This window comes from Heptranchias perlo, chromosome 17 (genome assembly GCF_035084215.1).
Source record: "Heptranchias perlo isolate sHepPer1 chromosome 17, sHepPer1.hap1, whole genome shotgun sequence".
In the NCBI taxonomy this organism is placed as follows: domain Eukaryota; kingdom Metazoa; phylum Chordata; class Chondrichthyes; order Hexanchiformes; family Hexanchidae; genus Heptranchias; species Heptranchias perlo.
In genome coordinates, this window is record NC_090341.1 from 25101642 (window position 1) to 25115644 (window position 14003).

Here is a 14003-nt window from a genome sequence, read left to right on the forward strand (position 1 = left end):
CTTCCACAAACGGCAATTGATACTAGCTCAATTGCTAAATTTAAATCTGAAATAGATAGCTTTTTGGCAACCAAAGGTATTAAGGGATATGGGCCAAAGGCAGGTATATGGAGTTAGATCACAGATCAGCCATGATCTTATCAAATGGCGGAGCAGGCACGAGGGGCTGAATAGCCTACTCCTGTTCCTATATTCCTATGTTCCTATGAAGTGTAGTTCCTGGAAACGCGGCAACCAATTTGTGCGCAGCAAGGTCCCACAAACAGCAATTAAATAAATAATCAGATCATCTGTTTTAGGTGTTGGTCAGGACACTGGGTGAACTCCCCTGCTCTTCTCCAAATAGTGCCGTGAGATCTTTTACCTGAGAGGGCAGATGGGGCCTCCGTTTAACCTCCCAGTCAAAAGATGGAACCTCCAACAGTGCAGCACTCAATCCTGCACAAACGTGTCAGCTACGTGCTCAAGTCTATGGAGTGGTGTTTGAACTCACGACCTTCAGACTTAAGGTGAAAGTGCTACCCCTGAACCGCAGCTGAGACTGCTTCTTAGATCAGTAATTTGTCAGTCCAACAAGGAAATAATCGTTGCTTGTTTTAGTTCTAGGAAGTAAAGTGCAACAAATGAAGTGAGAGAGCAACAATTGGGATAAAGTGATCACAACATAGTTAGGTTCCGTGTGAAGATAGAAAAGGATAATGAAGAGTCAATGGTAAGAGTGATGAGCTGGAAAAAGGCAAAGTTTTGAGATAAGAAATAACTTTCATCCAAAATTAACTGGGCAGAAAAGCTAGCAAATAGAACAACAAATCAATCGTGGAAAATCTTCAAAAATGAGTATTAGGTAGCTATATTCCTACAAAGTGAAAGAGGAGTGTATCAAAGGTAGTGATTTAGGGACAGAGAGATTAAAACTAAACTGAAACTTAAATGGGAGACTTATGATAAAACCAGGGTAAGCAACACTAAAGCAAATCATGAGGAATAAAGAACATGCAGTGGGGAGAGGCCAAAATGAAATATGAAAAAAGCTAGTAGATAATATAAAGGGAAATAGTAATAGATTTTATAAGCATATTAAAGGTAAAAGAATAATTAATGAGATGGTAGGACCACTCCAGAATGAAGGGGGAATCTAGGGAATCTAATTGTGAGACAGGAAGGTATGGCTGAGATATTAAATAAATATTTTGCGTCAGTGTTTAGAGGAGATGATGGAAGTAAGAATGCAGGTTTACTAGTGGAGGACATTAGAAATGACTGTAGAAAAAGATAATGTTCTGAAAAGATTCTAAAAACTTCAAAAGGATAAGTCATGGGGTCCCGCAGGCAGGCATCCTAGGCCATTGAAAGAAGTTAGAGAGGAGATAGCAGAGGCTCTGACCACAATTTTTCTTAGATTGCGAATTGTGCTGGACGACTGGAGGGTAGCCAATAACACTTCTGCTTAAAAAAGGAGAGAAGGATAAACTAGGTAAGTAGAATTTCAATTGTGGGACATCTCTCAAAATCCATAATTAGAGATTGAATTAGTGAGTATTTAGAGATAGGTGGGATAAAAGGAGCATGATATTGAAATTCCTAAGTAGTGGTATTGGCAAACATTAAGGAGGGCTGTAAAAACCTTCAGGCAGATATAAGTAGGTTAGTGTAATGGGCAAACAGGTGGCAGGTGCAATTTAATTTTAAGAAGTGTAAGATGATGCATTTTGGAAGAAAAACAGAGAATGGGAATACACACTAATTGGAGAGATGCTAAAGATGTAGCGGTAGATATTGGTATGCGTTGCACCCATTTTTTGGGCACAAATCGTAATTTTGCAGTGGGACAGCTTGTGCCCAATCTGCACAGGCATTGGTCCCACTGCTAAATTCGTGGAGCCCTTTTTCAGACATCCCACGCACTGGTCGCGCAATGCCAAGTCTGGCCTGAGAACGGGTCCAGACTAATTGGCTCGACCATAGTTCCATGAAAATTCAAGTGCAGAAAGATGAAGCCATAAGTAAGGCCAATAGCATTTTGGGTTTTATAAATAGGGACACAGAATACAACAGAAAAGAAGTAATGAGAAATTTGTACAACATAACGATTAGACTACAGTTAGCGTACTCTATGTATTTTTAACCAACCCATTATAGAAATAGCATTAAAGCCATGGAAAGCATACAGTGTAGATTCACCAGGGATGAGAAACTAATTATGAGATACTTGGACTATTTTCACTGGGGCAGAGAAGTCTAAGAGGAGATTTAATTGTTTTTTTTCAAATTATGAAGAGTTTTGATAGAGTGAATAAGGAAAGATTATTCCTTGTGGTTAGAGAGTCAATGATGAGGAGTCATTAATTTCACTATGAGGAGAGAGGTTACAATTTTTTTTCACACAGAGGGTTGTTGGAGCATGTAGTGCATATTCAAAACATTGGCCCTAATGTATCCTACCACCTGATAGAGGTTTGTACATTCTTATCAATCAGAAACCCAGAGTAAAAATCTGAGAAAAATAAACAAGATAAAATGCATCAAAAATTAAAAGTTTTGGTATTTGTCCATCAGTAAATATATATTAATTAAAGCCCATTTTATTGTCAAAAGATGTTTTGCACAGAAACTTGCATCTGCACAATACACCTTTCTTGTGACTTTATTCCTAAAAAGTCAAAGGTATCATTAACTAAACCTACAAGAATATTGTATTGCACAGTCATGTGAGAGCAATTAACTTTGTCTGTAACTGGAGAAAATGTATTACAGTCTGGGGCTTACTTAAAGATAAAACCAGTTAACCTTTCCATGCCCTGAATTGCATTTTAAATTTTGCTTTTCAGGCTGTTGATACTGCAAGGAATTACATTTCTACTGATGACCACCATTCACTAGTTCCAGGTTTATTAGAGTCAAAAGCATTCATTCTTCTGCACAGAGAGAGAGACCTCTGACTTTAGTTAGATATTTGTGCCTATGGAGCTGAATCACCCTACCCTTTAACCACTTAACTTCTGATTTTGAAGGAATTTGGTGCTTTTCCAACTCTTGTTAAAGATTTCTTCGCCCTCATAGTATATAAATTCATGAAATATGAAAGTCTAGATATTCATGTAGACAAAAGTATTTCAACATGATGGCTCCATGAACAGGCCAGAAGGCCACGTGTACAAGAATGTCTCCCAACTTACAGCTGAGTATAGTTATGTGGACGGACTTCTGACAAGGGTGATTTGATTGAGGTTTTTAGGATTTTGAAAGAAATTATAGGGTAGATAGAGAGAATTTTTTTCCATTGGTGGGGGAGTCTGGGACAAGGGGACATAACCTTAAAATTAGAGCCAGGCCATTCAGGAGAGAAGTTGTGAAACACTTCTTCACGCAAAGGATGTTAGAAGTGTGGAACTCTCTCCCATGAAAAGCAATAGATGCTAGCTCAATTAATAATTTTAAATCTGAGATTGATAGATTTTTGCTAGCCAAGGGTATTAAGGGATATGAAGCCAAGGCGGGTGGATGGAGTTAGGATACAGATCAGCCATGATCTCACTGAATGACGGAACAGGCTCAAGGGGCTGAATGACCTACTCCTGTTCCTATCTCTTTTGACAAGTTCAAATTGTCATAAAGAATTTATTGCAAATGTGAGAATTTAGGTTTTTCCAGGGATTTAAAGAGACGAGGAAACGCGGCATCTGTGCTCCCAAAATGGCATTTCTTCCCCCGACTGGAAATATTTGCAACTCTATGAAAACCTATACGCACGCTATTTTGTAAGGCATAAGTTGAGAAATATTGCAAGATTACCGCAACAAAAAGAAACAATTGTTGTTATCTCAATATCTAGTGTTCCTTTTTCTTGCTATTTTCTCTCATTAAAGTGTTGACTCCTAGCTGGGATGCGGTTCTACAGGCACTGGTTGCCCTCCAGTACTTAACCCAAGTGGGCATTATTCATATCTGAGCTTTGACAGTGAGCGTGGACAGGTTATTCATGTGCAGGATGTATCACAGCTGAACCTGATTCTAATCTTGTCCTAATCCATTGTTCACCTATGGACACTTTGAGAAGAGACCCTGAAATGCAATTAAGAGCAGGAACCATGACTGATTTTCTCCTCCTTAAGGGGAGTGGGCCAATTGTGAATCCCTATTGCCACCCTTATAATAAGGCACTTGGTGCAAAACTGCCTACCTGCTGTTGCTGTCGTGAGGTCTCATTTGCATAGATCCGGCATACTACGTGCTCCTAACCGAAGCTCACCTGTTGAGGAGGGCGGTAAATCGGCTGGCTCCAACGCGTAACCAGCCTGGGAGGGAGGGAATCTAGTAGGGGGGCTCTGCATCGGCTGCTAGCGTGCTGGAGTCTTTTTGTGGGTTTGAAGAAGCAGGAATGATCCTCCTGGCCTCTCAAAAATAAAAGTCGAAAATGGTTTCGGGCCATTTTCTGAGCAGCCTTTAAGGGCCGCTGGTTAGGCCACTCAATACTAGTACAAATGGGAAGAGCGTGCGCAGCGCGCACTCTGCCCGTTTGTACCTCAAAATAGCAATCGGGGTCTTTTATGTACATCATAGGACCCCAGTTTGAATATTGAAAGTGGCCTCCCATCTGAAACAGGCAGGCTCTCCAGCCGTCCATCTAAGGACCCCTACCAAGAAGACGGCAACTGAAGTGCCAGCGTAAACGGGGCGGTAAGTGACCCGACGCCTGTTCATGCCAGGCAGCCACAATTAAAATCAGTCCCTCTATGTTTGAGTCATGCACACGGCTTTGATGATCTTGGCACTGTGGGGGACAGTTCACCGTATCTTGTCGGATTAAAATGGACCAAGAAGCAATTTACTCCATGAGACAGATGACAGATCGAACTCAGCTATCATTGGAAAAACTCACTGAGCCATTTGGGGAGCCTTTAATGTTCTTACTGCACAATTTTAAATTGATATTTGTGTTGATATTTAGCTATAACTTTTTTTATTTCCATTTATTTTTAATCTTAAATTGTAACTGTGCTATAGATTTGTGACCACTGGGAATTTTATTGAACCTTTATAAAATCATTGTGTTCCTATCCATGATCTGCATTCCACATGTCTGGCTTGATTCAAACATAGGCTCTAGAGGTGAAAGGACAATTGTTAACATGCTACCCTGCTCTTATTCCCTGCAGTACATTTTTTTCTGTTTCCTTATTTTTAAAGCATTAACTCACTTGCAGAGCTAGCTGACTTGTACACAACTTTATATATAAAAACATTTCAAATATGAACCTCTGAATGTATCATGTTCATAATTTAATTTAGAACGGCATTTGATAAAGTACCACATAACAGACTTATTTGGAAAATAGAAGCACATGAGATTAAAGGGACGGTGGTAACTTGGGTATGTAATTGGCTAAAGGATAGGAGGGAGAGTAGTGGTGTACGGATGTTTTTCTGACTGGAGAGAAGTATGCAGTGCGGTCACCCAGGGGTCGGCATTAGGTCCATTGCTTTTCTTGTTACATATAAATGTCCTGGACTTGGGTATAGGGAATACAATTTTGAGGTTTGCGGATGATAACACAACTTGGTAATGTAGTAAATAATGAGGAGGTTAGTAGCAGCCTTCAGGAGGACATAGTCAGACTGGTGAAATGGGCCGACACATGGCAGATGCAATTTAATGTGGATAATTGTGAAGTGATGCACTTTGGGAGGAACAACGGGGAGAGGCAGTATAATCTAAATGGCACCATTTTGAGAGGGGGGGCATATTCGTAAACCTTTTAAGGTGGCAGGGCAAGTTGATAAGACAGTTAAGAAAGCTTATGGGATACTTGACTTTGTAAATAGGGGCATTGAATACAAAACAAGGAAGCCATGCTAAACCTTTACAAATCACTGGTTAGGCCTCAGCTGGAGTATTGTGTACAATTCTGGGCACCACACTTTAGGAAGGATGTCAGGCCTTAGAGGGAGGTTTAGCAGGGATGTGGGACTTCAGTTATGTGGAGAGATTGGAGAAGCTGGGATTGCTCTCCTTAGAGCAGAGAAGGTTAAGGGGAGATCGACTAGAGGTATTCAAAATAATGAGGGGTTTTGATAGAGCAAATAGGGAGCAACTGTCAAGTGGGGCGGTACCAGAAGCCATAGATTTAACATCATTGGCAAAAGAACTAGAGGGGAAATTAGAAGAATTTTTTTCACAGGGTTATTAAGATCTGAAACCTGAGAGTGTGGTGGAAGCAGATTCCATAGGAACTTTCAAAGGGCAATTGGTGATGTACTTGAAGAGGACTAATTTGCAGGATTATGGGGATAAAGGTGGGATGTGGGACTAAATTGGACAGCTCTTTCAAAGAGCCGGCACAGTCACGAAGGGCCAAATGGCCTCCTTCCGTGCTGTAAGATTCTTTGATTCTAAAGAAGCCAGTTGGCTAAAAAGCATAGCTGAAACTTTCAAGGACACTCAACTCTGGAAACATTGATATCTGGCTCAAACATGCTTCACACTGGCTTCAGTGTGTTTAAAAGTGCCATATTGACCAAGTTACCCTATCAAATTACACCATGTTTTGAGATGTGCACACAGCTTTGTTCATCTGCTCAACACATGAGTGTAAGTTTGATTTTACTGACACCATGGGGATAGTTATCTAACTCTTAACTGATTAAAGTGGACCAAGAAGCAATTTACCCCATGAGGACACAGCAGTCAATGTTCAAACATTTCAAAGAAGCAGGTACATCAAGCAGATTTAATATTGTTCAACATGTCTTCCTGTTATTTTCCAGTAGTGGCTTTTGCATTGAACCTGATCCTATAAGTAAAAACATAAATAGAGCGAGTGACCTCCATACCAGTTGGTAAAAATAACACCATTCCTCAAGCCAGCCAAGAAATGCAAAGAGAATGCAAGGGTAAATTCACCAATTTCACGCTCTCAGTTGGAAGCCATGCTCAGAGGGAGGGCAGGTCGGAGATTAAACTACAACACTGTAGCACCAATTCTCCAATTTGCGCTCCTTTTGAGTGTGATCCCTGCTGCGAGTGCAGGATCAGTGAATTTACCCTTTTATTTGTTAATTGCAGCTGGTATCCAAGTTAAGTCTGGTAATTAAGACACTTTGCAAAGTAAAATAGATGTTGTACAAGATCACTAATTAATTCTTAGCACTGGATGTCATAGTGCCATGAGCTTGCCTCCAAACCAGGTCATTAGAGCTTCAAGTTGCAATCCTGCCTGTCATTTGAATCCAACCATTACTGTTGGGTTTAGTTTTTCATTCATCTATCAAACCACTAAGGAAGTGACTTTCTTGACTTCACTAATTTTTTGCAAAGAAAAAGATGTGATAAAACACCACATAATAGACGTTGACAAAATTGAAGACCATGGGATAGTGTGGATACAAAATTGGCTAAGAGACAGAAAGCAGAGTAGTGGTGACTGTTTTTCAGACTGGAGGGAAGTACACGATGGTGTCCCCCAGGGGTCAGTATTAGGACCACTACTTTTTTTTGATATATTAATGACCTGGACTTGGGTATAAAGGGCATAATTTCAAAGTTTGCAGATGACACAAAACTCAAATGTAGCAAACGATGAAGAGGATAGTAGCAGACTTCAAGATGACATAGACAGACTGGTGAAATGGACAGACACGTGGCAGATAAAATTTAATGCAGAGAACTGTGAAGTGATATATTTTGAAAGGATGAATGAGAAGAGGCAATATAAACTAAATGGTACAATTTTAAAGCAGGTGGTGGAACTGAGAGAAATGGGAGTGTACGTATACAAATCTTTGAAGGTATTAAGACAAGTTGATAGAGCTGTTAAAAAAGCATAAGGGATCCTAGGCTTTATAAATAGATGTAAACAATCTTACAACACCAAGTTATAGTCCAACAATTTCATTTGAGAACCACAAGCTATCGGAGGCTTCCTCCTTCGTCAGGTGAATGTCCACCTGAGGAAGGAGGAAGCCTCCGAAAGCTTGTGATTTTCAAATAAAATTGTTGGACTATAACTTGGTGTTGTAAGATTGTTTACATTTGTCAACCCCAGTCCATCACCGGCATCTCCACATCATTTATAAATAGAAGCATAGAATACAAAAGCAAGGCAGTTATGCTAAAACATTATAAATCACTGGTTAGGCCTCAGCTGGAGTATTATGTCCAATCTGGGCACCACACTTTAGGAAGGACATCAAGGCCTGGGAGAGGGTACAGAGGAGATTTATTAAAATGATACTGGGGATGAGGGACTTCAATTATGTGGAGACTTGACGAGCTGGGATTGATCTCCTTAGAGCAGAGGAGGTTAAAAAGGGATTTATCAGGTGTTCAAAATTATGAAGTGTTCTGATAGAATAAATAAAGAGAAACTGTTTCTACTGGCAGGAGGGTCAGTAACCATAGGACACAAATTTAAGATAATTGGCAAAAGAACCAGAGGCCAGATGAGGAGAATTTTTTTTTTACACAGCAAGTTGTTATGATCTGGAATGCATTGCCTGAAAGGGTGGTGGAAGCTGATTCAATTGTAACTTTCAAAAGGGAATTGGATATATACTTGAAAAGGAAAAATTTACAGGGCTACGGAGGAAAAGCAGGGGAGTGGGACTAAGTGGATAGCTCTTTCAAAGAGTCAACACAGGCGGGATGGGCCGAGTGGTCTCCTTCTGTGCTGTATGATTCTACTCTGTCATGAGGACAAAATGGTGGCATGTAAATAGAAAATGCTAAGAGTATGTACAGTATTCATCCATATTTAGTGCTGCTCTAAAGATTCCTACCCCTGTTTAAAAAAAAAGTATTGATAAACATGAGTGAAAAGTCTGGAACAAAGCTCAATTTAAATTAATAAGACCAATCATGAAAAACTTGTGCAAAATTATACAGCTGTGGTGGATTATTGATATATCAATATTTTCCTCCATCTCAGAACTGACATTGGAGAACTTAATGAAAACAAAGATTCTGAAGTATCACCACAAAAGTGACTGATCTAGAAGAGATTTCTGCCCCAGGGCACTGATGTTGCGGTCATTGCCAAGAGTCTTCCTGTGCAGGAGTATTGGGTGGCCCAGGAACTCAGGGCCTCAGAATTCACAGCAGGTACTACCCCAGGTGGCAGTCTACTACCTGGGCTTGATGGAGTAGCAACATATGAGAACGCTTTTGCTCTTAGAGAGATGTGTCATCTTGTCCAAGAAGACCTATAGGGGTAGATTTTAAGTCTAGACAGAATGCCCACCTGCTCCTGTTGGTAGGAGGCTCAGTACATTTTGAGGGGCGGACCTCATTGCCATGCTGCCGGTAAGCTGCTTGCCCCAAATGGGAGTCCTGCTGCGTACAGTAATGAGGCTCCTTCCTGATACAAGTGGGCAGCGAAAGGCCCCAGTAAATGTGACAGCCGAGCAGTAACGGGATGATATGTGTGCGGACAATGGTGTGAACTGCTGAGAGTTTGGTACGTGTGGGAGTTTAAGGGTTAATCTCTTTAAAATCTAGTGCATATTGCTTTCAACTGTTTAAGTTCAATTTTTTAAAGTTTAAATTTTTAAGTTTCTGTCAGGCTTCAGCAGAGAGAGCTGCTGTAGCAAGTTAATTGGTTAGCTAGATTAAACTGGTACTTGAAGGTGGGGCAGGCCTGACTCATCAGAGTCACAAACTGTAGAAATACAGGGGCCTGTGAGTGCGAACAGCACGGTGTGCGGACAGCACAGTGTGAACTGCTGAGGGTTTGGTACGTGTGGGAGTTGGGGGAAGGAGGTGCTGCTTTGCCTTGCTTTTCCTAACTTTTTCCCCAGAGCGGCAGTGAACCTGAGAGTAGAAGACTGAGATTGGGGAATAAAAGCAGCAGCAGACCTGCAACAAGAGACAACTACTGTGCGACGTCACAGGTGAGGCAGGAGAGTCCGAGAGGTGAGCACAATATAAAAGGAGAGACCTAGAGCGGGAGGAGAGTCTGAGAGTCCAAGGCAAGTCATGGCAGCACAGCTCGCACCCGTGATATGCTCCTCCTGCACTATGTGGGAAGTCATGGACACTACCAGTGACCCTGGCGACCATGTGTGCAAGAAGTGTGTCCAGCTACAGCTACTGGCTAACCGTCTTTCGGAGCTGGAGCTGCGGGTGGATTCACTGAGGAGCGTCCGCGATGCTGAGACTATCGTGGATAGCACGTTCAGTGAGGTGGTCACACTGCAGGTAAAGATTACGCAGGCAGAAAGGAAATGGGTGACCGCCAGGCAGAGTAAAAGGACTAGGCAGGTAGAGCAGGAGTCCCCTGGGGCCATCTCCCTCTCAAACAGATATTCTGCTTTAGATACTGTTGGGGGAGATGGCTTATCAGGGGAAAGCAGCAAGAGCCAGGTTCGGGGCACCATGGGTGGCTCTGCTGCACAGGAGGGGAGGAAGAAGAGTGGCAGGGCTATAGTGATAGGGGATTCGATTGTAAGGGGAACAGACAGGCGTTTCTGTGGCCGCAAACATGACTCTAGGATGGTATGTTGCCTCCCTGGTGCTAGGGTCAAGGATGTCACGGAGCGGCTGCAGGGCATTCTGGAGGTGGAGGGTGAACAGCCAGTAGTCGTGGTCCATATTGGTACCAACGACATAGGTTTTTAAAAAAAGGGATGGGATCCTGCAAGGTGAATTTAAGGAGTTAGGAGATAAATTAAAAAGCAGGACTACAAAGGTAGTGATCTCAGGATTACTACCAGTGCCACGTGCTAGTGAGTATAGGAACAGGAGAATAGACAGGATGAATGCATGGCTGCAGGGATGGTGTAGGAGGGAGGGATTTAGATTCCTGGGACATTGGGACCGGTTCTGGGGAAGGTGGGACCTGTACAAGCGTGCCGGGTTACACCCGAGCAGGACCGGGACCAATGTCCTCGCGGGGGTTTTTGCTAGTGCTGTTGGGGAAGGTTTAAACTAGAGTGGCAGGGGGATGGGAACCTGAGCGGGGAGTCAGAAGGGAATAAAGTTGAGAGCAGCAAGAGAGAAGAAGACCCAGGGGAAATCTACAATACAAATAGTACAAACAGTTGTTCAAGAACAAGTGAAAGGGAAAAGCGTAGAGCAGCGGAAAGAAAGTGTACTTTAAGCACGACAGATGAAATAAAAACTAGAAGGCGTAAGGCGATTAATCCAGCATCAAAGCTATGGCAGGGGGTTGGGAACCTGAGCAGGGAGACAGAGGAAAGCGTGTCAGGAAGGGACAGAAGGTATGGAGTAAAAGGTAAAGTGTTAAAAAAGGAAAAAGCAGGAACTAAGTGTCACAAAACACATTTGAAAGTTCTTTATCTGAATGCACGTAGCATTCGTAACAAAATGGACGAGTTAACGGCACAAATAACTATGTGATCTTGTGGCCATTACAGAAACATGGCTGCAGGGTGACAACGACTGTTAAATACCCTGGCATATTTAATTCCCATGGCATATTTAATTCCCAATCAGGAAGGACAGGCAGGAAGGAAGGGGAGGTGGGGTGACTATGTTAATAAAGGAAGGAATCACTGTAATACAGAGAAATGACATTGGGACAAAGGATCAGGATAATGAAACAGTTTGGGTAGAGATAAGGAATAATAAGGGGAAAAAAGCATTAGTGGGCGTCTTATATAGGCCTCCTAATAGTTGCAACTCTGCTGGAAGAAGTACTAATCAGGAAATAGTCGGGGCATGTAATAAGGGAACAGCTATAATGGGGGATTTTAACGATCATATTAACTGGACAAATCAAATAGGGCAGGGCAGCCTTGAGGAAGAGTTTATTGAGTGTATTAGGGATGGATTTCTTGAGCAGTATGTAACTGATCCTACAAGGGGGCAAGCAACCTTGGACCTGGTCCTGTGTAATGAGCCAGGATTAATTAATAATGTCCTAGTTAAGGATCCCCTTGGAATGAGTGACCATAACATGGTTACATTCCATATCCAATTAGAGGGTGAGAAGGTTGGTTCTCAAACAAGCGAACTGAGCTTGAATAAAGGAGACTATGATGGTATGAGAGTGGAATTGATTAAAGTGGACTGGGAAAATAGATTAAAGGGTAAGACGGTACATGAGCAGTGGTGTTCATTTAAGGAGTTATTTCACAACTTTCAAAAAATATATATTCCACTGAGGAAAAAAGCTTAATATGATTAAAATCACTAAGGAATTGGTACTCAGTAAATTAATGGGACTCAAGGCGGATAAATCCCCTGGACCTGATGGCTTACATCCCAGGGTCTTGAAGGAAGTGGCAGTAGGGATTGTGGATGCTTTGGTAATAATTTTTCAAAATTCTCTGGACTCGGCAAAGGTCCTGGCAGATTGGAAAACTGCTAATGTAACACGCTTATTTAAAAAGAGTAGTAGGCAGAAGGCTGGAAATTATAGACCAGTTAGCCTAACATCTGTGGTGGGTAAAATTTTGGAGTCTATTATTAAGGAGACAGTAGCGGAACATTTGGATAAACATAATTTAATAGGACAGAGTCAGCATGGCTTTACGAAGGGGAAGTCATGTCTGACAAATTTGCTGGAGTTCTTTGAGGACATAACGTACAGGGTGGATAAAGGGGAATAAGTGGATGTAGTGTATTTAGACTTCCAGAAGGCATTCGACAAGGTGCCACATAAAAGATTATTGCTCAAGATGAAGAATCACTGGCCTGGGTGGAGAATTGGTTATCTAACAGGAAGCAGAGAGTTGGGATAAATGGTTCATTCTCGGACTGGCAACCAGTAGCCAGTGGTGTTCCGCAGGGGTCGGTGCTGGGTCCCCAACTCTTTACAATCTATATTAACGATTTGGAGGAGGGGACCGAGTGTAACATGTCAAAGTTTGCAGATGATACAAAGATGGGAGGGAAAGTAGAGAGTGAGGAGGACATAAAAAAACCTACAAGGGGATATAGACAGGCTGGGTGAGTGGGTGGAGATTTGGCAGATGCAATACAATATTGGAAAATGTTTTGGCAGGAAAAATCAGAGAGCAAGTTATTATCTTAATGGCAAGAAACTGGAAAGTACTGCAGTACAAAGGGATCTGGGGGTCCTAGTGCAAGAGAATCAAAAAGTTAGTATGCAGGTGCAGCAGGTGATCAAGAAGGCCAATGGAATGTTGCCGTTTATTGCTAGGGGGATGGAATATAAAAACAGGGAGGTATTGATGCAGTTATATAAGGTATTGGTGAAACCACACCTGGAATACTGCATACAGTTTTGGTGTCCATACTTAAGAAAAGACATACTTGCTCTCGAGGCAGTACAAAGAAGGTTCACTTGGTTAATCCCGGGGATGAGGGGGCGGACATATGAGGAGAGGTTGAGTAGATTGGGACTCTACTTCAGAAGAATGAGAGGCGATCTTATTGAAACATATAAGATTGTGAAGGGGCTTGATTGGGTGGATGCGGTAAGGATGTTCCCAAGGAAGGGTGAAACTTGAACTAGGGGGCATAATCTTAGAATAAGGGGCTGCTCTTTCAAAACTGAGATGAGGAGAAACTTCTTCACTCAGAGGGTAGTAGGTCTGTGGAATTTGCTGCCCCAGGAAGCTGTGGAAGCTACATCATTGAATAAATTTAAAACAGAAAGAGACAGTTTCCTAGAAGTAAAGGGAATTAGGGGTTACAGGGAGCGGGCAGGAAATTGGACATGAATTTAGATTTGAGGTTAGGATCATATCAGCCATGATCTTATTGAATGGCGGAGCAGGCTCGAAGGGCCGATTGGCCTACTCCTGCTCCTATTTCTTAAGTTCTTGTAAGGTGTGCACTGCGACTTTAGCTCCGCTACTGCCCCATTCCCACTGGCTGGGCCAAGTTAAAATCGGCCCTACAGTCAACTACTTACACTTCACTACCAGTGGCCATGAAAATCACAGGCACAGCCTTCAACTTTTATGGCACAGGGTCTTTTCAGACTCACACCAACAATTCTACAGCTTACCAATATAGAAAGGGCAATTATGTGCAAATGGTATATGACTGCTGCCTGAAAATTATGTTTGCTAATTTT

At 42.1% G+C, this 14003-nt stretch overlaps 1 long non-coding RNA gene across 1 annotated transcript in view; it reads left to right on the forward strand.

Annotated features, from left to right (window-relative positions):
* Positions 1-4249: 4249 nt before the first annotated feature.
* Positions 4250-14003, forward strand: part of LOC137334182 (uncharacterized) — a 118969-nt gene continuing 109215 nt past the window's right edge. The window contains exon 1 of the long non-coding RNA XR_010966090.1: positions 4250-4677. This is a non-coding gene — a long non-coding RNA (uncharacterized lncRNA). The remainder of the gene's footprint in view (positions 4678-14003) is intronic.